Consider the following 26,921-nt stretch of genomic DNA (forward strand, 5'->3'; position numbering starts at 1 on the left):
CCGTCATTATGCACACTCGCATGTAATCAGATGCTGTTTACATGGGCTCTTACCCTCATTACTGGCCTCATTACAGTATAATCACATTATTAATGTGCATGTAAATGTAGCGTTTGGTTGCGTTGGGCAGCCTGCAGGTGAGAGTCTGCAGAGGTGAGAACATCTTAAACAGGTTGGAGCTCACACACCTCCAGTGATTAAAAAACTATCAGCAGGTAGTCTCCACATCTTATACTGCTATAAAAATACTCCTCTTTAGCTGTGTGTGTGTGTGTGTGTGTGTGTGTGTGTGTGTGTGTGTGTGTGTGTGTGTGTGTGTGTGTGAGAGAGAGCCAGCACTGGGGATGTGTGTTAGTTTTGTCAGCAGTACTCATGGCACGGTGCGCTATTCAGATGCTAATGCAGAATTCCCATTCCTCACAGGATTAGCCTGCACTCCTGTTTACCTAGCACGACTACTTCCTGTACACGCTATAGTACACACACACACACACACACACACACACACACACACATACACACACACACTATGAAATGTTTATATGCATGATCACACCCTCATCTGCATGTGCACACAAGATTTCTTGCACAGAGACTGAAACACACACACACACACACGCACACACACACTGAAAGAGCCTTTGAAGCAGCGTGCTTGGAGTGTGCCTGTGTCCTCAGGCAGGTTGGTAGGGGGTCTTTATGGAGTTTGCGCCTTCAGAAGTCCAAACATGAGAGGAAACAATCTGTTGGTTCATTGAATACTGAAGGACAGTCTGCCACCTCTCTCTCTCTCTCTCTCTCTCTGTCTCTGTCTCTCTCTCTCTCTCTCTCTCTCTCTCTCTCTCTCTCTCTCTCTCTCTCTCTCTCTCTCTCTCAGGGCAGATGTTAGATCAGGATTCAGGCAGGATGCTCTGTACGATGAACCAGACGGCGAAACAACCGGATGTCGTGCAATTAAAAGAATTCCAGTTAGTTTCTGGACGCTTGCCTTTAAGCTCAGAGACAGCGTGGTCAGTAAAACTACTCTTGTGTGTCTCAGCAGATTTTTTTTTAACACTGTTGCTTCATGAACTGTGACACTTGACACCGTTAAACTCAGCAGCTGACTGTTGTCATGATCAGTAATGCTTCGTAGTTACATGCGTGTCACTGACTCCAAACTACAAATGCATTGAAAGGTTTGTTAGCTGATGGTTTTTACTGTGTGTTAGATGGTTATTCATTAAGAATGTGCAGTAAATAGTAACGTAGAGAGCATGTAAACATTGTTTTTGTTATAATCTTTTGTCTTGTAGTTGAATCAGAGCGGTTTTATTTGATTACTGGTTTATTGATCTGATTGTGTTTTTTTCAGAGAGGAGAGGTGTAAAGATTTTATCTCGGTATTTGTTTGTTAAGTGAGGCTGACATTACTTTTGTTTGTATCTTATAATTTTTTTAGTGGTTCAGTTATGATGGGATAAAATTGATAAGCTGGAAATGATCAGACATGACAGAGAGGAGATGGAGAGATCAGACTCCTCCTGTCTGTTCATGCAGTACAGCTCCTGCTACATCCTCTCATCGTGTCTTATATCGACCACTGCAGCTCCTTACTGGTGGACGTTCAAATCTCTGAACATCTGGTCTTCAACCAGCCTGAAACAGCACATCACTCTGCTGTTCACAACCCTGACACTCAGTTACAGAACAGCAACTGAAACAGCTCCTGCCTTCCTGAGCTCCACCTCATCCCGCTCACTACGCTCTGCTAATCAAAGGTGTCTGAGAACAACAACAGGACCTGAAGTCACTGACCAGACTCTCAACTACAACTCTGTTTGTCTTCTCCATCTTTTAGAAAAGTCTAGATATCCACCTCTTTTATGAACACCTCCACAGCTGATGTGTGTGTATGTTATCTATACAAGCGGCCAAAATGAGTTCCTCTGGAGAGTGTGTGTAGAGCATAGAATGTATAAAAGTAATGGACGTAACATCCGTGACGTCACCCATTGGTTTGTGGACTGCTGCTCGGAAGCCAATAGTTTCGAATCTAGGCGGCGCCATCTTGAAAATTTCAGGTGGAAGTCCTTTTGACATCAAAACGATCGCCCTCTGTGGCCTTTTGATAGAATGCAGTTCTAAGTTACTTCCGCGTTGGCCTCATTTCAGAGGACCAGAACTCCCCGCCTGGTGTAGAGATAGGGTTAAGGGTTCAGACACCTGGAGGAGTCCAGGAGTCAAGCTGCTGCTCCTTCACATCAGGAGGAGCCAGCTGAGGTGGTTTGTGCACCTGGACAGGATCTTCCTGGACGCCCCCCTCTGGAGATGTTCTGAGCACATCAGACTGGGAGGAGACCTCGGGGCAGACCCAGAACACGCTGGAGGGATTATAGATCTCTGCTGGCCCAGGAACGCTTTGGGGTGGAGAACGATGTCTGGGTTTCATTGCTAAGTCTAATGCCACTGTGACCTGACCCCAGATAAGAAGAAGATGGATGGATGGATGGATGGATGGATGGATGGATGGATGGATGGATGGATTTATACTGTATTCCTGCGTCCTATCAGACCCGGACTGAGCTTTATAGCTCATTTGTTTATTCTCTCTCTCATCGAGCTCCTTGCTTGTTGTATTAACTCTCATGTGTTTGTAGTTTGGATAAAAGTGTCGGCCAAATGAAAGTGTAACATTGTAATTGCAAAGTATCGACTTCAGTTCAGGTTCAGGCTGAAACACTGCGGGAGCTGCCGGCCTCAGGCTCCGATCAATCCCGCTCAGGCTACAGTTTCAGACCAGTGCAGGTACTGTACATTAGTGTCATTTTCCAACTTAAACAAGACAGAAAAACAGTCTCAGCTGTATTAAAATGAAGTTATTTAGTCTGAAGCTGTTTGACAGACAGGTGAAAATGAAAATGTCTCACGCTGTCCAATCTTCTCTTCCTTCCCTGTATGATTTCCAGCTTGTGTGAGATGATGTGATGACAAGAGATCAATCATCACAAAGAGTTAGCGAATGTATTCTTTTTCTTTTTTTAATTTTTCTAACTCGTGTATATCTTTATTTTGTAACTTTCTTTGCAACAGAACCTTTATTTCCATTTTTTACTTTCTCTCTCTCAGTTTCTCTCTTTCTCTTCTCGAGGAAACAAGATCGATGCTCCAATCACTGTGCTCGCCTCGTGTATCACAACGCCCAATCGCTCCACAATGACACACACACACACACACACACACACACACACACACACACACACACACACACACACACACACATTGCACGTACACAGTTGAAATTATTCATTTCCCCATCATATGAAATGCAGTTATTGTTCCTTTCTCCTTCTCTCTCCCTATCAGGAGGTATTCACATGGACAAGAGGAGAGGGAAATGAGTTTTCAGAGCAGCTATAACCAGCTCCCAGGGAGGGAATAATAATAATGTTTTATATGAGGCTCTCAGAACAGCAGGGCCCACAGGTTGGCTAACTAGACTGGCCTCTGGCACCGGGGGCCTCATTTGTGAAGCACTCTTACCACCGAGGGGGAAACGAACCTGTCAGTGGTTCAACAGCTACACCGGCTGATAAATCGCAAAAGTCACAGCCGGAGTGCATCGATTTGGAGAAAAGCAAAAAATAACCCCCCACCCCCCTATAACATCAGTATTCACTTTCAGTAATTTAACAGCTGAATTTGACTCGATGCTGCGTTCTTGTTTTCTTGTGATAATCAGTCCAGCCTTTTAAAGCATATAAAAAGCTTATGTTCACTATGACAAATGGGACTAAATGGTGATCTGATTAATAAAATGTGCAGCAGAGCACATTAAGAAATACATTATTCAAACATTTGATTTGAACAGAAAATTAAATTATTTTACTCTCCCACTAAACCTAATATGGATTCTTATATTTCATCTCCTAACATTTTAGTTTTGTGTTAAATCATTAATTTTTTACCACTAGATTACCATTTTTTTAATCTATTAGGACAATGAGGGGGGGGGGGTGGCATTAACCTTTGCATGTATCAGCTGTTGTTCAACTTGTTGTACCACTGTTGTGTTTGTTTAGTTTTTTTATATGAAATATATATATTTGTCTCATACTGCTATCTCAACAGATGTAAAACCACCTCCAGAAATCAGACTGAGGGCAAAGATAATGAGTTTATTGTAAAGTAGCTGTAGGAAATGTTGACTTTAGTCTGGAAGTCAACAAGTACTGACTCTACGCTTCATAATAAAATAGTCAGGAAATCATAGAAATAACATCATAATAATTAAACAAAAACTCTACCTATAAATGTGAGTTTTGAAGAGGTGAACAGACCACATGATCTCCCCTGAAAACATGATTTGTGAAATTTTGGGGGGGGGGGTCTCTAAAATACTAACAATATACCATACATCACTCAGTCTGCTCTGCACACCGAATCAGCAGTATTCATTTCTCTGTTATGTGGTAGTCAGCTGCTCAACAGCTCGACCTCTCTGTGTCTTATTTGTGCTGATAAACTACAGACTATAGTCCATCACTCTGCAGGGTGTACTGTGCCCTGCTTGGCTTTCAGGCTTTATAACAGTAACATCAGTAGATAGTCACGGGGCTCTGCAGTAACTCTCTAACATCCTCATTTCTCCTCAAAGTTTTTAATCTGCTTTTTAATCTGCTCTTACCTTCGTTTTTAACCTACAGGATACCTGAATAGTATCTATCTATCTATCTATCTATCTATCGTTCTATCTATCTATCTATCTATCTATCTGTCTATCTGTCTGTCTATCTGTCTGTCTGTCGTTCTATCTATCTATCTATCTATCTATCTGTCTATCTGTCTGTCTGTCTGTCTGTCTGTCGTTCTATCTATCTATCTATCTATCTATCTATCTATCTATCTATCTATTAGGGATGTCCCGATCCGATATTGATATCGGAAATCAGTCCGATATCAGCCAAAAAAGTGAATATCGGATTTTATCGGACTGAATCTAAAAACTCCGATATAAACGCTCCGATATAAGCTGTCCATTTACCGCTCCAGCACTTCTATAATAATAGGTGACTCTGGTTTGATCACTCTCCAACACAGTAGGTAGCGGTAATGCCCCTTAATTAACGTTGGTGCCGGCCGCGGAAGAAGAGCGTCTCTGATCCAGCATGCACAGCCCACGTGATCACAACAACGACGTGTGTGCCTGCAGCAAGGTGTAGTGATGTCGGCTGTGTGGAAGTATTTTACTGTAAACTCGGACAAAGATGTTGCAGCTAAATGCAACATTTGTCAGGCGCACGAGTGTGGAGAGTGAAAGACTCTTCAGCACAGCGTCAATTATCATTGAGGAGCACAGGAGCAGGCTGACAGCACAGCATGCTGAAATGCTTATCTTCTTTAAAAAAAATCTCCACATTATGCTCGGACTTCTGTAAGGGTAGTCAGCACTGACTGATTATTATTTGTTTTATGCTCTTGTTATTAGAGTGATATGTTTATTGTGTTTACACTCTATTCTTCAGTGAAGACTAAGAGTAATTACTACATTGTTTTGGGCACAGTCAGTCAGTGAAACTGGAGCTGTGTGAACTCTTAACTTAGAGCAGTTGGACAGTGGACAATATTGTGTTGTTGTTGTTGTTTTTGTCCCTGCCCACAGTTGTTTCCAACATATGCTGACAGTAAAAAAAATAACTGGAGTGAACTTGAATTGTTTGCACTTTAAATTTTAATTTATTCTATTCAATTGTATAATGATGTTGGTAACCAGTGGTTATTTTGCACTTTAAATATAACATTTTGTTTTTATTGGATTTGTTGAGGTAATACTCTTTTATTTATGTTGAAGGTTAAAATTTATGTAACCAATTGGTTAATAATAAATGGGTCAGTTTTTCCTATACCTACTGTTGCTGACTATTGTTTTCTGTTATATCACTACAACATCAGTAACAGTAACAGTAACATCACTTTATCAAGCCTTTTCTAACATTCCACACAACAAAATAAGGAATAAATATATGTATGATTCGTGCCTATATCGTATCGTATTGATATCGGTATCGGCCAATACTCAAGGCTACAATATCGGTATCGTATCGGAAGTGAAAAAGTCATATCGGGACATCCCTACTATCTATCTATCTATCTATCTATCGTTCTATCTAGCTATCTATCTATCTATCTAGCTATCTATCTATCTATCTATCTATCGTTCTATCTATCTATCTATCTATCTATCTATCGTTCTATCTAGCTATCTATCTATCTATCGTTCTATCTATCTATCTATCTATCTATCTATCTATCTATCTATCTATCTATCGTTCTATCTATCTATCTATCTATCTATCTATCTATCTAGCTATCGTTCCAGCTATCGTTCTATCGTTCTTTCATTCTATCTATCGTGAGGTTTGTTTTTCATACCTGTGTGGAGGTTCTATGTGTTCATTAATTGATTACCATATGTTACCTACACTCAGTGCCCTCCCATCCCCCCAGAACAATGTGAGCTCCCCTAAAAGATAAGTGACAGTATGTTCCCACTCAGTACTGTGAGAGGGTGAACTCTCCTCTGTTCGGAGAGAAAGCCTGTGTTGTGTTTTGTCCTTCATGCATGAATAAACCGACCAAATCCACAATCGACTTGTGGTCTGATTGTCTTCAATTCTTCACCTTTTGGTTGCCGAGAAATCATTCTCTCCATGGAGCACCCGGTGAAAACACGTGAAATACAGGGGAGGGGGGGAGGAAACAGCCGGGGTTCAAACCCACGACCTTCATGCTGTGAGGCGCCCAGGATTTCATGTTATGATGTGTCAAAAAGCTGAGAAAGAGGCATTCAGACTGTTTCAGCTGTCCTTGTTTTCTTGCAAGGTTGGATGAAAGTGCCAAATAATGCATCAGAGAGATGTTGAATTTCTCCGTCTAGCCTCCATTCATGTGGCATCATTTCAGTAATAACTGTGAAACTGTGTGTCGAGAGTATATGCATCCTGCTGAGGGAACAAACATCCTTTACTCACATCCTGCAGTCACTTTCTAAACTAGCTCACCTGGTAAACACATTTTAGTCACATGATACTTAACGAGCGACAACCGAGATTTACCTGAAGCTGATTGTTGCTGTTAGCGGTCTGAAGCAGCCGATGCTCCGGAGGTCAGAGGTCAAATATTACCAGACAGTACAGTAGACAGAGGTTAATGCAGGGAACGGTGGAGAGGTGCTCGACAAGGAAATGAGAGATGAATAAGTGAGTAGCTTTTTGACCCCGACTGCAGTGATTTCATGTTTAGCTCCTCTGTGGCTTTCAGCTAAATGAACAGTCGCTCTGATATCACACACAGACGGGCAATTTGCAATCACCGTGCCGCTGCCGCATTAAGAAGCACGTTTCTCACAAAAGCTCCAGAAAGTGCGTTTTGCATTTTTTTTTCTCCCCTCTCCCCTTCCTCCTCATCCCTTCCTCCTCATCCCTTCCTCTTTTTTATAAATGATTCACACGATTCAGAAAGAAACAGCAAGAATCAGCATAAGTGGGATTTTTTAAAGTTGAAGATGCGGCATAATCAAGCATCTTTGACTGCAAAATTATCCAAGTACACTATGTGCGAGTGTGTGTGTGTGTGTGTATGTGTGTCTCTCATACATGTACACACACACACACACACACACACATACTGATAAACATAAACACAGGCATGGAGAGGCTGAAAGCTGCTGATAATTCTAGTTTCAGGGACGTTGTCATTCAGACAGAGTCAATAAATCAAAACTGTGCATGTGTTTAAATTACATTCATATGTACATATTTCTGTTATGTTATATTAATATGAGTGTCAGCTTGTGAGTGTGTGCTACAAGTTCACACACACAAACACACACACATCGTCTCTGTGTGTAAATGATAAACATTCAATTCAAATAGACTGTCAGTGACGAGACATGCAGCACTCTGTCACGCTACACAGCACATGACTTTTTACAGTGTGTACGGGAGGGACGGTACGTTACTGTGAATTTAAAGGACCAGGTTACTGTCGGCTGTCCAGAGAGGAAAGAAAAACTGTCTCATAATCAAGTTCAGGAATTAAAAAGAAACTCCAAATCTGCTCTCTGAGGTTTTACAGGAAAAATGAGAAGCTGTGCTCATCAGAAAAACGACTGAGTTAAAAAAAAACAGTTTATGTCTTTATGACAGGCGACTTCTTCAGGTCGTGTGTATTAAGGTTGCATTGATTAGTCCTGATCCTGATACCTGAGTACTGATCTCATCCCAGTGTTTAATCAATAAGCTGTATCTCTCTCTGTGTGGATCATTCTTTATGTTTAAGACAACATCAGGCTTGACTTAAACATCACTTTCCTAACTGTGTAAAACCAATTATAACAAATAAACACATAGATATAAACCTACTGAATACTTGAGTCAATATCAGACCCATATCTGATATCAGTATCGGTACACATGTGAATAATGACAGGAAGCATCGACCTCTTAACCATGAAGTTGACTTTGTTTTCCAAACCTTTTCTTTTTCTTTTTTAGTTGCCTAAAAAAGTGACATCAGTACACTACGCTGGGAATTTAATCATTAAAATAACAATAATTAAAAAAAACACAACATATAGATAACATGCTGCTTACATAATTGATTTTTTAAATAAATATCAGCACACATCAGACATATGCCAATACTGATATATCTGTAATAGGCCAATATCGGTCGGCCGATATATCAGTTGGGCTCTAGTTGCTATGGTTACCTGCAGTTTAATATACCTTGCTCACAGATTTAGGATGGTAGTGAAACTGAGTAAAGCGATGTTTGAGGTGTCCTGAGTATCAGAGTTTATCTGTTCAAACACACAGTTTAGTTCAGTGTGACTAAAATCACTCAGAAAATGATGTCTTCCACACAAACAGTAGTAAACATGAGCATTTGGCTGTATGGCTGCAGGTCTCTGAGTAAAATATCACATGGCTTCATGAGAGACATGATGAGATACTCAAGCTGACATAGAAGCATAGTAGAGAGAGAGAGATATCTGTATAATCTGATAGACTGTCTGTGTTGAGCCAGTGAAGCCAAAAACTCCTCCTGACCTTTGATCCAGTGTTCTGTATGTATCAGTTCATCTTTACACACCTAGACCTGATGGTCTGAATACACACCTTACATTACATATCGGACTTTAGAGCGAAAATAACTGATTTCTGACCTGCTGCATGTAAACACCTTAAACCTCAACTCCTGGCTGTAGTCAAAGAGAGGAAAGGCCTGTGTGTGTGTGTGTGTGTGTGTGTGTGTGTGTGTGTGTGTGTGTGTGTTTGTGCGCGTGCTTGCTGGTGTGAAAATTGTAATTCTCACCTTGATGCATGTAGGATTGAGCCATCAATCTAGTTTATAGAGAGCTGAGGGTAAAATGAGGATAAAGGGAGCGGGGGAGAAAGATAACAGAGGGGGAGAGAGAGAGAGAGAGAGAGAGAGAGGGATATAGTAGGGAGGGTGGCGGGGAACCAGAGAGGGAAGTCAGAAACTGAGGGGAAACAAAGAAGGAACAAGATGTAAAAACAGGAGAGGAGAGAGCAAAAAGAAAGGGAGGAAAACGGATGGATGAGCATGGACGGAAAACAGACAGCAGTGAGAGAATAGGGAGGGAGAGAGAGAGAGAGAGAGAGAGAGAGAGAGAGAACAGAAAAGACGAGAGAGAACAGAAAAGACGAGAGAGAACAGAAAAGACGAGAGAGAACAGAAAAGACAATAAAGAAAAGAGGAAGCACGGCAGCCACAAACCAATGGGTGACGTCACAGATGTTACGTCCATTTCTTTAATGCAGTCTATGGTTTAAACTTCAAATGATGCCCAACAATAAACCCATGATGAACATCTGGACACGTTAATTAAGTCTTTGACTTTACTCGAGATGATGAGACAACATTTATACATCTTTCAATACTTCAAATCATAATTAATAAATTGAATAATCAAAGTGTGCCTAGAAATCAGTGAGTGGCTTTATTCATCTTTATTATTCTGCTGTTCCAACAGTCAGAACTTGAGAGTGAAATGCTTTTCTTTAAAGTCTCATGTTGAGTTTTGAGGAAGTTAATTCTAAAGTAAGTCTGCAAAGGTTTTCATGTCATTTATCTGACAGTAAGTAAAAAGCAGCTTAGACTGAATACTGAAGTCTCACAGCTCTTCACTCGTTTCGTCTCGATGAAATCTCACAACAGTCGAGTTTCACGTAAAGTCTCCGGTCGTCTTTTGTGACTGATTGGAGTCGGAGAGTAAAGTCTGCGGTGTTTAGGCTTACTCAGCTGCTGCACTTTGGGACTTCTTTGTTCAGACTGTCAGCCATGATGCTCACACAGCGCTGCGTTTCCGTATCCTCGCTATGACCGTGTGTGTTGTTGTTGTTCGTGGAAGCTAACGGCAGATATCGCTTCTCCGCTAGCAGCTAATCTCCTCACCGAGACACCGAAGAAAGCAATATTACCAGGAGGATTTAAACCAGCACTCCTCTATCTTCCTCTTCTTCCTCTTCATCCTCCTTGCTCAACTCCCCTCTGAAAACTTAAATCTCACACACACACACACACACACACACACACACACACACACACACACACACACACATTCACGTTATTGTGTTTTCTCTTACTAGCCCTGCTGCTGCGGGCCAATAAAGGAAAGTATTAGATTGAAAGCTCTAAACTTCACACACACACCTCACAACTACACACACACACACACACACACACACACACACACACACACACACAGCTACTGTCAAGGCGTTTAATAATGAATCTGGATTTGTGTGTGTGTGTGTGTGTGTGTGTGTGTGTGTGTGTGTGTGTGTGTGTGTGCCTGCAGTGTTAGTGTAGTTGTGTGTGTGAGTGTTTCTCTGCAGACTTCTCTGTTGTTATTAGTTTTTATTACTTCTCCTGTTGGTTTTTTGTTAAATTCGCTCTGTGTGTGTGTGTGTGTGTGTGTGTGTGTGTGTGTGTGTGTGTGTGTGTGTGCGCGTGCCACTGCTGCTTCAGTATCATATTTATTTAATTTCAGTTAGTTACGTGGGTTTAAATTCCTAAAATGTATTTTCTTTGAGGGCGGCTCGATGTAAAGCAAAGGGGAAAGCGAGGGTGAGAGGATGTGTGTGTGTGTGTTTGTGTGTGTGTGTGTGTGCATGTGAGAGAAAGTGGGAGTGAAGAAGAGCAGACAGAGAGAAATAGAAGAAGGGAAGAAGCGCATTTTGTATTTTGTTGCTTCTCTTAAGTTTGTTTTTATTCATGGCTTTTTGCACAGGGTGAATTATTGCTCTGCTTCCAGACTGCTTGCTCTGCAGTGTTTACTAAGCATCCCCCCCACCGCAAGACACCGACACACACACACACACACACACACACACACACACACACAGGTCTATGCATTTATATTCACCAGTGAAGGTAGGTTTTGTGGGAGAAGGTGAGGAATTTTGAGCAGCTGGGATTGGATAAACAGTTTCCCAGATTGCTGTCCACTGGGATATATGTATGGATTAGAAAGAGAGAGAGAGGGGGAGAGAGAGAAAGAGAGAGAGAGAGAGGGAGGGTGAGAGAGAGAGAGAGAGAGAGAGGGTGAGAGGGAGAGAGAAAGGGAGAGAGCGAGAGAGAGGGAAGGTGAGAGACTGAGAGAGAGAGAGGGAGGGTGAGAGGGAGAGGGAGGGAGGGTGAGAGATAGAGGGAGAGAGAGAGAGAGATAGAGGGAGAGAGAGAGAGAGAGATAGAGGGAGAGAGAGAGAGAGAGAGGGGGAGCGAGCAGTAATATCCATGGCAGCAACAACAGCACCTGAATAGTTGATGTAGTGTGATTTTGTAGATGTCCAGGTTTTATTAACAAACACTTGAAGACATTCCATAGGGAGGGAGCACTGTGATGGTCATATACTGCAGTAATGGTTAGGAAAGGGTTAATGTTGAACACCAACATCAGGGTTCATGTCTGTAGTCGCCTGATTGCTTCTTAACTTCATGGACATGTAATGATAACTCCAGATGAACTGTGAATCATTTCTAATGTGGAGGCTGATTAACTCCACAGTTTGCATGTTTCTTCACACTCCTGTTTAGATTAAAAAAATATGTATTTAATGGATCTATAAAACACACTGAATCTGTCTGAATCTGTAGATAAAATGTTAAAAATCATGTAAAATAAAACAATTATTTTTATTTGTTTAAAGATTCCCTCCAGAAATATATTAAGACATGTTAAAATATGTAGCTCGGAACAATAACGTGTCTGATTTGGGTTTACCACTTTAAAATCCTTAAAATCTACTACTTTGTAAGGCTGCTCAATTAATTGAAATTTGATTGTGATTATGATTTAGGGGCCAAACGATCTCAAAACTAATAAAATCGGGGGGAAACGATTTTTAATAATAATGAGATAGCGCTCAATAATTTTATTTTGAAAAGCTTAGACCGGAAGCCACCGGAAGCCGCAGCACCGTTAGTTAGACAGAAGCTGAAACACACGGCGAAATCTAAAGTAAAAAAAAAAAAAAAGTTTTAATAATCGTGGTTTCAATTTTGATCCAAATAATCGTGATTATGATTTTTTCCATAATGGAGCAGCCCTACTACTTTGTAAAATACAGAATCTATTAATATCAAATAACTGCTGCACACATTTCTCCTACTTCATTCTGAGTATTTGTGACCTGAAGGCTTTAAGTTTCTACATCACACTGAACCACGATCGGCTCCACACTGGTCGTGATGTCACAAATCATTGAGCTGAAAGAATAAGAAGAAAAAAAACATATTTTTTGAGTTGAATAGAACTTTAAAATCCATATTGATCCATATTAAAATACGAGCAATACAACAGGAAGTGATGTAATTGATGACTTAAGGAAGCTTTCATTAATAACCCGTCACCTTGCAGCACAGATAAGCTCTAACCTGACCTCTAACAGTCCCTCTATCACTCAGTAATGTTTGTGCTTCTACACCTCAGAGAAGAAGCTGTAGTTTTATAACAGATAAAACCTGCAGTGTTAGTGATGACATGCTGCAGTAAGATCCACACGCTGAGAGCTGAGAGTACCTGTGTGCCTCTTAGAATCATGTTAATAATAGTAGTTCTGTAGTTTGTGGCCATTGACTGACAGTATATCAGTAGACTGTGACTATATCTGCAGCATATGGTGCTATTTCTTGTGTATGATGATATTTCAGTAACATGTCTGTGTGTTTTCTTGCATCAGATTTTAAGCTGAAGCATCTTGTGTGTGCGTGTGTGTGTGTGTGTGTGTGTGCGTGTGCGAAGGGTAAATTGTGCATCTGTACAAGGTAACGTTTAAATTACATCCCATCTGTCACCTCATACATATGCATGCATAAAGCACATATACACTCACGCACACATGAACGACCCCGGCTGTTTTTCTCTGCACTTTTTCGAGAGCTTGGAGACAGAAAGCCTCGCTGAGAAAAAATATTTTAAATTCAAGGAGAATTTTAGATGTAAACACCTACAAACATATTCTCTCTCTCTCTTCCTTTCTCTGTGTGTTTTATCTCCACCTCTCTCTACCACTCTCACTCTCTCTTTGTCCGTGTGTGCTTTATGGTGGATGCTTTTATCCCCGGCTCTTCGCACTACCATGAATATGCAATGTGATCCTCTCTCCATCCCGGTGGGGGGAAACTCTGCCTCTTCGCCTCCGCAGGGCGGTCGCAGGTCAGAGTTTGGACTCAGACACAGAGCTGCACAACCTGGAGGCTGGTGCACACTCACTACCTTACTTAATGGATGCCAACCAGCATTAAATCAAAGTGAAATTGGGATTCAAGCACAGTGGTGGTATGGTCTTTGTTTTGGCCTGCCAGCATCAGTCTACACTGATTTAAACTAAGAGATGGAGACCAGACAAAGGCAGAGATTAGGCATTAATGAAGATCCTAATTGAACCACAACTAGTTTAAAAAGCTTAAAAAGGTTCAGTTTCTCTTCTGTGTCTAAGTTTGAGTACATGTTCTGTGTCTCAATTCTCTTGTTCTGTACTCACACTTCTTAATATTCTGAGGTCATAGGTGTGTTCACAGTGAGAAGTATGGAAACATGCAGCACTATGAGTAAAAGCCAGGCGGGGAGTTCTGGTCCTCTGAAATGAAGCCAACGTGGAAGTAACTTAGAACTGCATTCTATCAAAAGGCCACCAGGGGGCGACCGTCTCTATACAAGTCAATGGAGAATTCACCAACTTCTCACTTGATTTCTAACCTCAGTAAACGTTTTCAAAATGTGTTTATGGTCTCAATCGCTAGTTTAAAGCCTTCTTCAATGCAGTATGATGTTCATTTGGGACATTTTGGCCTCCCTGATTTTATATGTGACGATAAAGCAGGGTATGCATTAGGGCGTGGCTACGTCCTGATTGACAGGTTGATTGACCAATGTCCTCGAGATCCAGCCCTCGCAACCATAGCAACCTCCCCGCTCCGCCCATGGCTCCGCCTCATGCCCATATAAGTAGAATCCGTGTTTTGTTTTTTTCCCAGCATGCACCTGAAATTTTCAAGATGGCGCTGCCCAGATTAGAAACTATTTGCTTCCGAGCAGCAGTCCACAAACCAATGGGTGACGTCACGAATGTTATGTCCATTTCTTTTATAGTCTATGGTTAATTTAGGAGTCTGTAATGCTTTGAGACACTAACCTGTCTTATTTTCAATATAGAGTAATTTCTTTTCTAGATTAGCTGATTATTCTGTCTATAAAAGTGTCAAAGTTGTAAAAATGCCAATCACAATTTCCCAAAGCTCGACATGATGTCATTAATTTCCCCTTTACGTCCAATTAACAGTCCAATTATTTACTATTGTTGAGTACCAGGAGAGACTGAAACACAGGACAAAGACAGAGTGAACTTTATTACAGCAGAGTTCTGGTTCTTTGTCTGATGACGGAGAACTGGATCAGGCAGCAGCAGCAGGTGGAGAGAGGAGGAATGATGTGAAGAGCAGCTGGCAGGCGTAGCTTAGAAGTTATGAGGCGATTTGCAGGCAGGCAGGAGTTAGAAGATCCCGCAGCACAAGAAAAACAACTTAGCATTCAACAGATATCTTGACACGAGGATTTCACCGACTAAATTGGCCCAGAAATGTGTTCTTCTACCACCGCTGAGGCTGGAACAACAATCTGGAGGAGAGCGGGTGAAGAGCCAGGATGGATTTACTGGAGAGGAGCTGAGCTGATGGGTGGCAAGTGTGTGGACTGATGGAGGAGATGAGACGATTTGAAGGCAGGTGTGCAGGTGGAGCAGGAAGCCGGGAAGGAGGAGACGGGAAACCACAGACGGACAGATGGCAGCGCTGGAAACACAGAGGAGAGGGAAAACACTAGAAACACACTAAACCCTCATGACTTAGAGGATGGAGGATGGAAAGTGATTGGCATTTCTTGCTTGAAGAATTGATCAGCTGACTAATCGTTAATATGAAACAGCACCTGCAGTGTTTGGCTATCAAGTCAGAGGTCCACTCTTTAAAATACGATCGCCGTCAAGATGAGTTCCTGCATTCAAAATCCAGAGTTCCTAAGTATCTGAAAAGGTTCCTGGAAAACAAAAAGGGCCGGCTGTGTATTAGTACGTATATGTGTGTGTGTGTGTGTGTGTGTGTATGAGTGTGTGTGTGTTGGGGTCATAGACAGAGATGTATGAGCTGGAACAGAAAACAATGTAGAAACCAAACAAGCACCGCTGCTGCAGGGAGAGATCTATACACAGCCTTAATTGATGACTGAGCTGTGTGTGTGTGTGTGTGTGTGTGTGTGTGTGTGTGTGTGTGTGTGTGTGTGTGTGTGTGTGTGTGTGTGTGTGTGTGTGTGTGACAGTGTTAAAGGGAGAAGAGGAGAAGGTTTGTGTGTGTGTGTCGTATTGACGTAGCAGTGCTCTCTCCAGACCTGAGCTCAATAAGAACCCGACTTCAAACAAACAGCAACCACCTTACACAGGAGGGAGAAAAGATGAAGAGGTAAAAAATAAATGAGGGGAAGGGAGAGCGAGTGAGTGAGCGAGCAAGAGAGAGCGAGAGAGAGAGTCAGGCAGCGTAGAATAACCGAGGAGAAGAAGTGATGATGAAGGAGACATCAGGAAATGACAGGAGAAGTGGAGGAAGGGGGGGGGGGGGGGGGGGGGGAGGAGGACAGGAAATGAGAGCACAGTTAGTGGGAAAATTGAGTGAAAAAATTAAGAAGACGGAAAAGAGGAAAGGGAAAATAAATGACTCCCATGTAGCTGATGTGACCATGAATGACTCTTTCTAATCTCAGATGAGTAATCATGTGTTGATGCACAGATTCAGAACAGATCTTTTTAAAGCGTGTTCAGTCTCGTATTAAAGAGAAAACCACTCAGGTAAAAAGTGATTGACAGAATTCTGCATAAATCTGACAAGTTATTCATACACAGCTTGGACAGGTGTCACTTTAAAGGTACGCTGTAGTGCTTTTTAACCACTAGAGGCTCTATAAAGTAATGTTTTACACACTTCTCTACTACTTGTTACAATTGTTAATTGAACTAATTAAAGTTGGTGAATTCTCCATTGACTTGTATAGAGACGGTCGCCCCCTGGTGGCCTTTTGATAGAATGTAGCTCTAAGTTACTTCCTCGTTGGCCTCATTTCAGAGGACCAGAACTCGCCGCCTGGTTTCAACAGCAACTGCCCCCCCCACTACATTTTCCTGGTTATGCTCATCTTTTATTTTCACTTTTTTATTTTCATCTTGCATCACACTCCGTGCTTCTTCTTCTCTCTCTCTCTCTCTGTCTGTCTGTCTCTCTCTCTCTCTCTCTCTCTCTCTCTCTCTCTCTCTCTCTCTCTCTCTCTCTCTCTCTCTCACATGTATGCATACATTTTCACAAATTAATTATCGTTACTAAAAGATATCAAACAGCATTTTCCCAAGATCAAGGTTTAATCATCGTGTTATCTCCAGAAAGCAAAAAAATAAATAAATAAAAGTGATCAGTTGGAGTGAACTTTGAGTTTTATCTATAATAGAAATGTGTTTCTGCCTGTTCCACCCTGATTAAAGCAGGATGTGAAGCGTTGATCAATGGTTTTATCTGACTGTGTCTCCACTGCTTTGGTTTCTCTTCAGTGAGCCAGACCAGAAGCGACGTCAGCTGGAGCCGCTCTGAAGTCAATCTAAAGATCTGAAATCAAGATCTTTTTACAAAAACACTTTTCAGTTTTCATGGGATAACAAGATAGTTAGTCCTGACCCGAAGATAACAAAGTTTGATACCTCATTGTGGCACAAAAACTAATTGGCAAAGTTGAGATAACAGGATTAGGAGAGCGTCCGTGTAAATTAGGCCTGTCTTGCTTTGAGTCATGTAGAGAATCCTGCAGAAACGTCTGCTTTGTTAAAAACATTCATGGTTTGTGCAGCATGTGACCTAACTGGGCTGCAGCCAACCCCAGATTTCATTTTTCTCACATTTCTGTCTTCAAAATGCATTTTTCTTGCCTCTCTTTTGTCAGATTGTTTTTAATGAAAGGGGAGCTATCATGCTTTTCTTTATTTTCAGTATAAAGTGGCCAGGTGTCAAAAAATCAGGTAGAAGTCCCTGTGAGAAAAAAGCAGCGATTTCATTCTGCTCTAAATGCTGAGTTTACACATTTTTTTCTACTTTGAGCCCGAGCTGATGTCATCTGGTGACAGATTCTCTACACATACTATGCTAACATGACATTTTTCCATAGTTTTGGGGGTAATCATGCTAATCCATGACTCGAGTTAAGCTGGCACGCTGTGACTGTTTTTCCATTACACAGTACAGCAAGAAAAAAAAAAGTAATTTACCCGTTAGAGGTGTGCTGGTCATCTTCATCAAACATCATCATCACTGAGGCTGTTTCTGCTCGTATTATTCCTCAACAAATAGCTCCACATGTTGTTGTGTCGACCGCTTTTTAGCATCGCCAACGACTGTCCAACTCTTCACAATAAAAGTCTGCTGTTTAGTCATTTAAAGGTTTTTAATTTGACACAGTAAAGCAGGAAATGTTACGTTTCTACCAGTTCTAACTTCCCCTTGGCAGGCTTCAGGAAAGCTGGCCAATCAGAACAGCATGTAGAGACCCAGCATAAGATAAATAAAGAGTTTTTTTAACCTATGAATTTTGCGAAGCTGCTCTAGTCAAATCCAAACATGACAATTTCAAACTGGAAATTAGCATAATTGGTCCCCTATTAGGATTTGGGCTACATACTCTCTCCACAACCGAAAACTCAAACTGCCTCTTTCTACAGTCAGTCTTCCTTTCTGACTTACCCTTATTTTTATTAATTAGCCTTACTCAGCCAGTGTACTCTTGAGATCTACAGCTCTCTTTTTTAGGTAGTCCTGCACAATCACTGAAGGAGGACGATTAGGGAACATAAATAAAAAGGAAAAGAGGAAAACTAAAAAGCTACTGAACCAAATATAAAACACAGAGGAGGAGAAAAATAATCTGTAATATAACTTTGAAATTCCAGCAGATGAAGGATCTATCTCTCAGCTGTGTATAATAATGCCACTGATAAGTTCCAGCTCTCAGGGTTTAGAAAAAAACAGATTATTTAAGAAGAAACATCAAATAATGGAGATATCAAACTTATTTTGTGGCGTAGTTACAGTTGTTACATGGGTGATACATCACAACATGAGAGAGGAGATGACATGTGTGTTAATGTGTATGTGAGCGGGGGGGGGGGGGGGTGGTTATTGTTCATGAAGGTGCACATGAACAGGGGATAATAAAGAAGGCACACACTCTCAAACACACACTCCATACATGATTTATGCCTGGGATATAATGGGCAATTCATCAAGTGACGGGGTTACATACTAAGGTTAAGAGACAGTGTGGAGGAGAGAATAGAGAGAGCTCAGTAGTGTGTGTGTGGTTTATCACAAATAACAGCGGCAGCAAATTGAAAACTTGATTTGTAATGTCTGTTTTTCGGAGGCTGCACCCTGTTCTCACGCTGTGGCTCCCATTTTCTTTGTCATGTTGTGCCAGATAGAAAATCTGAAATTTATACTGTAACTGCCTCTTCTGTAGATACACACACAGACACATACACACACACACACACACGAAAATAAAGAGAGGTCCACTCAGTAAACATAGATAAATAAATAACTGAAGCTTTGGCAACATTGTTAAGGATGCCTTCCACTCAAAAATGTGTTTTTCTTCTTCTTTCTTCTTCCTTTTCATATTGATCTGCTGAAAAGTTGAACATTTCTCTGCACTCACGTCAACTCTCAGTTTAACACGAGTACCTGCCATTGTGATTTGTGACATCATAACTAGTTTGGAGCATAGACTATAAAAGAAATGGACATAACGTCCGTGACGTCACCCATTGATTTGTGGACTGCTGCTCGGCAAGCCAATAGTTTCGAATCTAGGCAGCGCCATCTTGAAAATTTCAGGTGCATGCTGGGAAAAATAAAAACACAGATTCTACTTATATGGGCATGAGGCGGAGCCATGGGTGGTGCTATGGTTGCGAGGGCTGGATCTCGAGGACATTGGGCAATCAACCTGTCAATCAGGACGTAGCCCCGCCCTAATGCATACCCTGCTTTATCGTCACATATAAAATCAGGGAGGCCAAAATGTCCCAAATGAACATCATACTGCATTGAAGAAGGCTTTAAACTAGCGATTGAGACCATAAACACATTTTGAAAACGTTTACTGAGGTTAGAAATCAAGTGAGAAGTTGGTGAATTCTCCATTGACTTGTATAGAGACGGTCGCCCCCTGGTGGCCTTTTGATAGAATGCAGCTCTAAGTTACTTCCGCATTGGCTTCATTTCAGAGGACCAGAACTCCCCACCTGGTTTGGAGCCAATCCTGGTCCAATAGGCTATGGATGATGTGGAAAGTTGAAGCCTGTCACTAACAAGCCCTCAGGAAGGCTTTGAAGCCAATTTGACAAAGTGACAAAGTGGCCACACTGTGTAATTACATCATAACACGATGCTATTTAGCCCCAAAAGACTTTTATTTACCACAGACTTCTATTGTGAAAGAGACATTTGTAAATAAGCTGATACAATTTACTGAGAGAAATGACTCGTTTCACTGTCAGAGCTCGATCAGTGTGGTCCAATCACATTTCAGAAGTCCAGAATAGCCTCATGATTATAGGTTGTTTGATCCTCATTCAAGTTAGCTGGAGGGCTCAACTGGAAGTTTCTGGCTCGGCTAGCTGGAGTCGTTAATACATTTGCTCTATTGATCCAATGTTGTGGAAGAGGAAGAATTAGTTTGGCTTCATTCACAACTGAACAGCTTTCATAGGAAGGGACGGTGGTCTTCAGGGTAACTATGAAGTCTTTAACTGTGTAAAAATATTCTAATTATCTTTGTCTTGTGTGGTTGAAAGCCAGGCATGTGTAAACTGTTCCATAAAGGTCTGTGGGCTTGCAGGGTTTTGTTTCAACCAATCAAGAGCACATGATTCAACTATTACACTGCAGACTGAGATCAGCTGATTAAATGAGTCCAGTCTGGTGTGATCCTGCTTGGAATGAAAACCTTCAGCCACATTATGACCTCTTATGTTGGAAACTGATTACTTTTGGTTTTTTGACTGTTAGTTGGACAAAACTAGTCATTTGTATATGCATTTTTTTTTTTTTACATTTTATCTTTTAAATATTAATTAATGATGGAGATAAGTGTCAGAATAAGTGCACTTTTTTTTTCTTGTTGAAAAATTGGTCATGGCTTCAGTTCACAGGGAAAATTCACGTCTGGTTTCACTCAGAATTTAAAAGTTTGGTCTGAACCCTATAGACTATAGTTTTTAGTGTTGGATATTATCTTTAACTTGTAGCACAGTGACTGATATCACTAGTAAACTAAACTAAGCAGCTGTTTAAACTAACAACCTCTCTGTAGGTTTAAATACAAAGATTACCTTCTGTTCTCAATCCTGTCCTCCTTCTCTATCTCTCTACCTCTCTCTCTCTCTCTCTCTCTCTCTCTCTCTCTCTCTCTCTCTACCTCTCTCTCTCTCTACCTCTCTACCTCTTTACCTCTGCTGTCTGTCTGAAAAGCCGTCAAAACATATGCAATGACTGTGTGTGTGTGCGTGTGCGTGTGTGTGCGTGTGTGTGTGCGTGCTTCAGCTTTCTCATTATGATTCTAAATGTATCAGTCTGTCTCGTCTGGATGAATTAATAGGATCCTTGGTGGCATTGACTCAAAACACACACACACACACACACACACACACACACACACACACACACACAAGAACATATATATACACACATCATGTTTGTCCAGAGGTTGGTGTGCTCCAGGTTCGTTAATTGAATGTCTGTATTCATGTAAGCGGCCGTGAGAGGCATTGAGAGGATGCCACGGTGCATTAGGAAGACAAGCTCTGTGTGTGTGTGTGTGTGTGTGTGTGTGTGTGTGTGTGTGTGTGTGTGTGTGTGTGTGTGTGTGTGTGTGTGTGTCTTATAAATAGGATAGAATCCAGAGGACCTTGAACGCAGCTCCAACAGCGAGACGAGACGCAAACAAATCTTACAGAGAGGAGAGAAGGCCGTGTGTGTGTGTGTGTGTGTGTGTGTGTGTGTGTGTGTGTGTGTGTGTGTGTGTGTGTGTGTGTGTGTGTGTGTGTGTGTGTGTGTGTGTGTGTGTGTGTGTGTTAAACTCAGACAACCTTAATCGCACCTTGTCCTTGTTGTCTCGTTTTTTTTCTCTCATCGTCTCCTCTTTCCATTCCCCTTGTCCCTCTCTTTTTCTTTGTCCTCCTCTCCTCTCCTCCTCTCGTCTCCTCTCGTCTCCTCTCCTCTCCTCTCCTCACCTCTCCACTTTTCTCCTTTACTTTACCTTCCTTCTCCTCCCTTCATTTGGATTCCCATCTCATTTTTCTTGTCTTCTTTCTTCTTCATCCTCTATTAATAATTCATCATCACTTTATTTCTTTCTCCTATTTTTTTCCGCTCAGTTCTTCATCATTTTTCTCTTATTCTTCTTATTTCCTCCTCTTCATTCCTCACTCCCTAGTCTTTCCTAGGCCTCTTCATCCCTCGTTCCCTTTTTAATTTTTCAAACTCATTTTTCATTTACCTGCAGCATTTCACTTTCATTCTCTCCTACCTCTTCAGTATGTCTCGTTATTTTTTAAAAAACATTTCTCTGTACTTTCCTTTAGGTCTTTCATCCCTCCCTCCCTCTCTCTCTCCTCCTCCTCCTCTTCCTTTCTTTTCCTCCTCTTCTGACAGCTGTACAGATAAACTGCCTGCATTAATGCTGATCAGTGGCAGAGAAACATAATTATACAATAAATGTACGATATCTTTTTTCTCCTCCATTTGTCTCCGCCTTTCTTTTTTTCTTCCCTTCTCTCTTTCCCATTTTCTTTTCATTCTTCCTTTTTTTTAAACATATTTTCTCTCACACTTTTCCTCACTCCTCGTCCATTTCTAATACTTTTCATACTTCTTTATCTTCTCCTTTTTCACCTTTCTTACCCTCCTCTCCTCTTTTCTCTTTTCTCTTTTCAGTTTTCTTTTACTTCCCCCTTTTCTCCCCCTGTTTTCCACCCTCTTCATCTCTCCCTTTCTGTCCCTATTTCCTTCTTTTTTCTTCATCATTGTTTCTTTCTCCTCACCCTGCTCATCTCTCCTCCACCTCTCCACTTTCCTCTTTCTACCTCCATCCCCTCTCTCTCTCTCTCTCTCTCTCTCTCTCTCTCTCTCTCACTCTCACTCTCTCTCTCTTTCTCTCCCTTACTCTGCTCTCTTTTTCTGTCATCTTTTCCTCAGTTCTGTATTTCATTATTTTCCTCTATATCCTCCCCTCCCTCCATCCCTCCCTCTTGTTATTCATGCTTCGTTGTTACAGCCACCAGGGGAAGAACTAGCAACATGGACTAACACACACACACACACACACACACTCACACTCACACACACACACACACACACACACACACACACACACACAAAGAGTCTGACTCCCAGCCCTCTAATGGCCCCATTTAGACAATGTGTCGCATCAGCAAGTCGTATGGCTGAATAATGAGGAGAGAAGAAGAAGGAGGACAAGAAGAGAAGGAGAAGATGAGGAGGGGAGGGTGGGGGTGTGTGTGGGGGAGAGCGCCACTCGTTTTTTTTCTGCATCCCTCCATCCGGACTGCCGCTTCACCATAAATGTTGTTCTGTTACACACACCATCAACACCGTGACCCTGTGTGTGTGTGTGTGTGTGTGTGTGTGTGTGTGTCCATTTATCTCCACTACCCGCCAGTGTGTGTGGTCGTTTCGGAGAAATATGGCCTCCGGGGTTTTTGCTGAAGCTCCTGTGTTATGTTTATGATGGGAGGGGGGGGGGGGGGAGAAAACAGAGAGAAAGAGAGAGAATGATAATGTGCATACTTTATATCTCTCGCCCTCAAAGAAGCATCCACACTCTCCCTCTCTCTCTCTCTCTCTCTCTCGCTCGCTCTCTCTCTATCTCTCTCTCTCTCTCTCTCTCTCCCTCTCTCCCTCTCTCTCTCTCTCTCTCTCTCTCTCTCTCTCTTTCTTATGCATTACACAAGCACACATACTATCATCTGAAACACACACTCCTCAGCCTCTTAAACGATACCTACAAGCACACAACCTCATAAATGACACACACACACACACACACAAACACATTTAGTCTCTCAAACAACACACAAACACACACACACACACACTCTCACACATACTACACACTCCTTCCTGCATGCAAACAGGCATCTTCACTGTATCATAAATGATACACACAGTCACAGGAGAGCTCCGACAGACAGAGAGTGCAGCTGTAGTCTTTTATTTTTTATTTATATTATTTTTTTTTAAGTAGTTGCCACCTTGTGTTTTTCTCCGCCAGCTGTTAGGAGCTGAGCAGGATTTATGTGCCACATTAACATTTTATATCTTGTTTTGTTACGTTTGTATTTTCCCAGAGAAGTGGAGGTTTCTGCAGAGTTGCTTTTTTTTCCTTGAATCTTTTTTGTGCTTGTGAATAATAAAAAACACACAGAAAGTAGGACTGACTTAAACTGGGACTGACATCTAGAACTAGGCCTCTGAGCATTGTAAAGTGTCATACTGCTGCTTCTGCATGTTTTAGCCCATTAACTACAAATTGCATATGTTTGATATAATTGCTACCTATTTTCTAAAGTCTGAAGGTTGGTTTCTTACCTTCCAGGCTGCAATATTGAATTCCATTTATTCAAAATGGTAAGAAAATGAACCTCAACTACTCTGACCTTATAAAATCATTGTAGTGAACATTTAGATAGCTTGATCTCATTTGAAGGTGAAGTTTTTATTGTGTGGTGCTTCATTCAGAGAGTCTCTTGATAACTCCAGCTTCTCCATTATACAGATTTCCAGCCTGGCCAAGGTCGGGTTAATCACAACAGTTTATCTAATATGCGACAGGTTTGATACGATGACTGTAGAGAGGATGCAGTTTTGTGAAAACATCAAGATGACCTCCGCCGATGTGGAACGGTCTGTTGACTCCACTGTTGCAACGGGTAAAATTTAGGAGGCGGGAACTTTCCTGGAACATCCTCTTATTCGGTACTCTCAGCCGTGGTGTCTCCATTGCAGAGTAGGACCTTGATAGGACCCACCGGACTCTGGAGGTGACGTAATCGTTCTGTAATCATTGTGCGACAGTTTTGACCGTGACGTCACCGTGGCAACGAAACAATAAGCATAACAACTCAACAAAGAAAACAACAATGAGGAGGTCAACACAGAAGGAACTCTTGTCCATCTCTTCAACTACTACTACTACTACTCTTCTTCTGCTGGGTTTTAAAAATGGCGCTTTCTGTTGACGTCACATCCCGCTTTGATTATACCCAATCAGCACCGAGTCAACCACAAGCCCCACCCAGGAATTTTTCGGGGCCGTACAGAGTAGATACCTCGAGGCAGGGACTCATTTTTCCCCCAGAAAAGTTCCAGGAGTTCCTGCTATGGACTAAAATTACCCCAAAGTTCCTGCAGTAGAAACTAGGCTTTACGCGGCTATATCAGATCGGCCGATATTTAGCATTTTATACAATTCGTGAGATCGGCTGTAATGTCTTAATTCGCGGATCCGATCAATGTCGTCATGTTGAAACTTTTTGCAGATGCTCCCGTTGCATAGATTACAGATGGCTTGTGTTTTATCGGTCTCATTTACTCCGAAGAAGTTCCACACCAACCACATGTTTGTTTGAATCACGATGTGACGGACAATAAAGTTTTTTGAATCTTGAATCATTAGCTGTCGGATTCAAACAAACATGTGGGTGTTGTGGGCCGACAGATAAAACACTAAAGAACCTCGTTGGGGAAGCATCTGCAAAATGTTTCAACAGCACAAATGTACCTGGAGGGAACACGAGGAGGAGCATGCCGAGTTTAAGAAACGGAGCGTGGACAAAGAAGACGTGATCGGATCGGTGATCGGTTTATTTAAACTCACTGATCGGTGATCGGCCCCAAAAATCCTGATCATGTAAAGCTTAGTAGAAACGGCCCTAGTATTAAACAAACTGGATGGAACACTTTCTCGAAAAGAAACTGAGGGGCAGAAAATGCATGAATACTTTAAACTGAAGAACAAAAAGTAGAGAGCTTCTTCATGGAGCGGTGATGTCCAGCCTATTCATGTTACCTGAGGCTTCAGTTTTTACCAGTTTATCCAAGACGGGCAGAGTGTTGGACGTGGATAAAGCATTTCACATCACAAATGGGAGAACATGTCTCTGGTCTCTGGTCGTCCTCCTTCACCACTTTGTTTCAGTTCATTCAGGCTGGTATGAAAGCTGTCAAACTACTGGACCGAGAACTGTCTGTGAGACTTCATGTGATATCAGTTTGGATTCAAAAGCTAAACTGCTGCTGAATCCATCTGTTGATCGTGGAAACTGTCAAGGAAATGATTCTCTAAGCTCGAGTGTGAATATTTTCTCTGATACATCAGAAAAAGCACAAAATAGAGCAGAACTGAAATGTGCAGCCAAATGACCAAAACTACAGGTGTGAAAACGTTCCCTGTGCTTTACGACAAGGTTTAACAGTCAGGTAAAGAACATTTCATACACCGCTACACTACCAGCCTGCAGCCCGATCACTGTGTTGGGAAATCGATCTAATGATTCATTGATGGATTTGTTGATGAATGAACTGACTGGTTCTGAGTCATTAATGTTGTCTAAAGCTTTCTACATTACATCATTCTGGTTTCACAGCATGCAGGGAATATATTCTCGATTAGATCAGCTCTCTCTGATTTACAGACACATGGTCAAAAAATTTAGGATGGGGATTTTAAAGCGCAAACCATCATAAAACCTCCATCGAAGCACAGATCAGTGCAACAAAAGCTCCAAAAACAAAGAGAACAAAGAGGATGAAAAGCTGTCCGACATTCATCTCGTTAAATACCAAAAGAGCAGGAAGTTAAAACCCCTCTGAATGTGAAATGACCTCCAAAAGTGCTATTAAAAAAGTCGCCCGTCGTGGACACACTAACACACACACACACACACACACACACACCATGCCGTCAGTACATAATGACATGTTTCAGTCCGAGACTCAGAATGTGACATTCATGACTAAATCTCACATTCACTCGCCATCCGGTCTGATGACTGATGCAAAGAAAATGTCAGTCAACAAAAAAAAAAAACCTCACTGCTCTGTGAATTCACATCACTCAGAATAATAGTGTGCATGTACTACTAAATGATCTTTGGTCTGTGATTGATGGATTACTGATTGATTAGGTTGACTGACTGATAGATTGAGACCCACAGCAGCAAGATCAGCTCACAGATTTATTGACA

General features: G+C 41.6%; 1 protein-coding gene across 1 annotated transcript in view; it reads left to right on the forward strand.

Annotated features, from left to right (window-relative positions):
* The window catches only part of galnt14 (UDP-N-acetyl-alpha-D-galactosamine:polypeptide N-acetylgalactosaminyltransferase 14 (GalNAc-T14)), a 276,779-nt gene that overhangs the window by 4,938 nt on the left and 244,920 nt on the right, over positions 1-26,921 (forward strand). The window lies entirely within an intron of this gene.

Source organism: Scomber japonicus, chromosome 17 (genome assembly GCF_027409825.1).
Source record: "Scomber japonicus isolate fScoJap1 chromosome 17, fScoJap1.pri, whole genome shotgun sequence".
Classification (NCBI taxonomy): domain Eukaryota; kingdom Metazoa; phylum Chordata; class Actinopteri; order Scombriformes; family Scombridae; genus Scomber; species Scomber japonicus.